Source organism: Odocoileus virginianus, unplaced genomic scaffold (assembly GCF_023699985.2).
Source record: "Odocoileus virginianus isolate 20LAN1187 ecotype Illinois unplaced genomic scaffold, Ovbor_1.2 Unplaced_Scaffold_34, whole genome shotgun sequence".
NCBI classification, from domain to species: domain Eukaryota; kingdom Metazoa; phylum Chordata; class Mammalia; order Artiodactyla; family Cervidae; genus Odocoileus; species Odocoileus virginianus.
In genome coordinates, this window is record NW_027224296.1 from 189075 (window position 1) to 193531 (window position 4457).

Genomic DNA, 4457 nt, shown 5'->3' on the forward strand with positions numbered 1-4457 from the left:
TGAAATCATATAAGCATTTCAAGTTACCTCATTAAACTAACATAAAATTGTTTTCCAGCTTTTACTTCATCCTCATAAAACTCAAAAGATTAGGAATTTTGTTCAGACACGAAGATTATAGAACAGAAAACAGATGTGTAAATGATTCTGGCAAAGCTGATAAGACTGCAGATGAAAGAAAATATAAATATGATTTTTATTTTCAAATTAAATATATGTGTCTATGAGGGTGAAAGTGAAAGTTGTTCAGTCACTTCTGACTCTTTGTGATCCCAGGGACTATACAGTCCATGGAATTCTCTAGACCACAATACTGGAGTGGGTAGCCTTTCCCTTCTCCAGGGGATCTTCCCAATCCAGGAATTGAACCCAGGTCTCCTGCATTGCAGGCAGATTCTTTACCAGCTGAGCTACAAGGGAAGCCCAGGAGTACTGGAGTGGGTATCCTATCCCTTCTCCAGTGGATTTACTGACATGGGAAATGAACCGGGGTCTCCTGCATCGCAGTAGATTCTTCACCAATTGAACTATCAGGAAGCTCCTAAATATCACATTGCTTAGAGGAAAATGTAATCCTCCCCGATATACACAACCATCTAGATAAAATTATTTCTATATTTCAGTTCAGTTCAGTTCAGTCGCTTAGTTGTGTCCGACTCTTTGCTACCCCATGAATCACAGCACACCAGGCCTCCCTGTCCATCACAAACTCCCTGAGTTTACTCAAACTCATGTCCATTGAGTTAATGATGCCATCCAACCATCTCATCCTCTGTCGTCACCCTTCTCCTCCTGTCCTCAATCAAAAAGACATCAGGGTCTTTTCCAATGAGTCAACTCTTCGCATGAGGTGGCCAAAGTACTGGAGTTTCAGCTTCAGCATCAATCCTTCCAATGAACACCCAGGACTGATCTCCTTTAGGATGGACTGGTTGGATCTCCTTGCAGTCCAAGGGACTCTCAAGAGTCTTCTCCAACACCATAGTTCAAAAGCATCAATTTTTCGGCGCTCAGCTGTCTTCAAAGTCCAACTCTCACATCCATACATGACCACTGGAAAAGCCATAGCCTTGACCAGACAGACCTTTGTTGGCAAAATAATGTCTCTGTTTTTTAATATGCTATCTAGGTTGGTCATAACTTTCCTTCCAAGGAGTAAGCGTCTTTTAATTTCACAGCTGCAATCACTATCTGCAGTGATTTTGGAGCCCCCAAAATTAGTCTGTCACTGTTTCCATTGTTTCCTCATCTATTTCCCATGAAGTGATGGGACCAGATGCCATGATCTTAGTTTTCTGAATGTTGAGCTTTAAGCCAACTTTTGCACTCTCTTCTTTCACTTTCATCAAGAGGCTTTTTAGTTCATCTTCTTTCTGCCATAACGGTGGTGTCATCTGCATATCTGAGGCTATTGATATTTCTCCTGGCAATCTTGATTCCAACTTGTGCTTCTTCCAGCCCAGCATTTCTCATGATGTACTCTGTATATAAGTTAAATAAGCAGGGTGACAATATACAGCCTTGACGTACTCCTTTTCCTATTTGGAACCAGTCTATTGTTCCATGTCCAGTTCTAACTGTTGATTCCTGACCTGCATACAGGTTTCTCAAGAGGCAGGTCAGGTGGTCTGGTATTCCCATCTCTTTCAGAATTTTCCACAGTTTATTGTGATCCACACAGTCAAAGGCTTTGACATAGTCAATAAAGCAGAAATAGATATTTAGATTGTACTTAAATTTAGAGCTATTTTTAAGCAATGTTCAAGTCCTAGGAAAGCTATTAGCTCTCAATTTTTACAACAAAGCTACTGAACTGTATGAAGACCTTCTAGACAGTCCTGGTAAGGAGAACTGAGATATAGGCTTGATCAAGCTTCTATGTGAAGTAATAATATATGTATAATGATTAGTAAGTTATAGAAAGGGAACACAAAACATACAACAAGTATAAAGTACCTTTGTTTTTGTTCTCAGTATTTTAAGAAGCAAGCTAACTTTCCTAAGCCTAGTTAAATTCTTTCATCCTCTCTACTGAAACTTTTTTCCAAAGTAAATTAGAATTGTATCTACAATGTACACAAAATTTCATTTCTTCAAGCACCTAACAAGATATCTTGTATGCACATGACAAAAGAATATCTTAATATATGTTTGAATCATTGGCTCTTGACCATTATGTTCTTTACTCCCAAGCAAAACTTATGGCATTCTCTTTTGTTTCTCTTAAAAAGTTTGGCTGTACTTCAAGGCCAAGTAAAAGAAGTATGATAACCGCAAATGATTTTGTACAATCTCTCCCCACCAACTGTATTATGATATTAACTAACACCACTGTGTTGGGAGCTTCCTGAAAGTGAAACTATATATTTCCCTGCCATCTATTTCACCAAATTTAAAGTATAAAATTGGTCATTTATTTAAAACTACTTGTTAGTCATCTGGGGAAAAAAGGAATAACAGAACTAGAGTTTACTGCACATATACAATATGTTTGATCTATTATTTTGTTCTATATACCAATTTATGAACAAAATGATATTAAATTGGTTTTATAGATAAAGACTGAGTCAGGTTAATCCATCTTCTTGACTTATTCAGTCAGAACCAGGTATAGTCTCTTGATCTAAAACTCATACCCTTTCCACTGCAAACAGGTTTGGTTTTACAAATCTAAAGTGATTTTTAAAATGAATTTTTGACACATAATTCATTCAAAATCAGAAAAGTGTTGTCTAATAACCAAAGCAAATATTTACCAGTTACATGCCCTCAATGTGAATACAATTTTGCTTTCATTAGTTTGCTCACTGTGTCCTTGACATCCTTATTTCTCAGACTGTAGATCAGGGGATTCAATGTGGGGATGACCACTGTGTAAAACACAGAGGCCCCTTTGACTGCGTGCCTGGAGGTTTTGGAGTTGGGCACACAGCAGAGGAAAAGGATGGTGTTGTGGAAGATGCTGATGGCGGTCAGGTGGGAGTTGCAGGTGGAGAAGGCTTTGTGATGCCCACCAGCTGCATCTTCAAGGTGGTGACAACAACGAACATGTAAGACGTGAGAATGATGAGCAATGTGATCACCTCATTAAAGGTGGAACAGTGAAAAGAAGCAATGGACTGAGATGAGAATCAGAATAAGAGAGGAAAATCAAGGAAGAAAACTCACAGAAGTGATTGATTGTGTTGAAACCACGGAAAGATAATTTGACAGCAGAACAGGTGAGAGTCAAGGAGCAAGCTACTCCCCGTGCCTATGTCATGACCACTAGCCTGGCAGAGTCTCTGGGATATGATGACTGTGTCGAGCAGAGGGTTGCAAATAGCCACGGAGCGGTCATAGGCAATCACAGCAAACAGAATTAATTCAGTCACCACAAAGGTGCAAAAGTGAAAGAATTGCACCATACATCCCGAAAATGAAATGGTTCTGTCTTCTGCAAGCAGGTTCACCAGCATCTTGAGAACAATGATGGAAGAATAGCAAAAATCCACAAATGAGAGGTGGCTGAGAAAAAAGTATAAGGGGGTGTGCAGTTTGGGGTTAACTTTGATGATGAACATCATCCCAAGCTTCCCTGCTATGCTGAAGCTGTAGATGGCCAGAAACACCAGGAAGAGGGGGGCTTGCAGTTCTGGGTAGTCTGAAAAACCCAGGAGGGCGAATGTGGCCCCAATGGTTATATTTCTCTTGGTCAGAGACATGCTTCCTGATGGACGGATCTGAAAATCTGTCTTGGAAATAAAATATTAGGAGAGTGATTGACACATAAAGCATGCTTACCTGTGCCCTGTTCAGAGGGGATATGAAATGAGCCAAAATAAATCTGTGTTATAATCCTGATAGGGGTTCATCATCCAAAGTAAAAATAGCTACAGCTTCAGAAAAGAATTACTAGTTAATTTTTTTCCCTCAAACATTATAACACTTTATTCTGTTCAAGTTCTGAAATATAATTTTAATGACATACAAATGTAATAATTATAAATCAAGCAATTTTGTTTGTAACATGTAATCAAATCCTCATGTGAGACATTTTAATACTGAACTCCATGAATTCTGCAAAATGAAATAATTTTAGCTGATACAGTTATTAATAAAAAGTGAAAACACTTGAAATAACTTCTATAATCAGAAATAAGTTTTACATAAAATATGTGCATATTTGTGATGTAAACAAAGATTAGTCTGTGTGGTAAGTAATAACAACTTACTTTTTGTTGTTTAGTTGCTAAGTCCTGTCTGACTCTGCGACCCCATGGACTGCAGCCCACCAGACTCTTCTATCCATGGATTTTCAGGCAAGAATACTGGAGTGTGTTGCCATTTCCTTCTTCAGGGGATCTTCCTCACCCAGGGATTGAACCCATGTCTTCTGCATTGGGGGTGGTGGGGTGGTGGTGGATCCTTTACCATTAAATCACCAAGAAACTTATGCTTACTTATGCTCATATGTT

General features: G+C 38.7%; 1 pseudogene; it reads right to left on the minus strand.

Moving 5' to 3' along the window:
- Positions 1-2769: 2769 nt before the first annotated feature.
- On the minus strand, positions 2770-3704 carry LOC110146847 (olfactory receptor 5D16-like; annotated as a pseudogene).
- Positions 3705-4457: the final 753 nt, after the last annotated feature.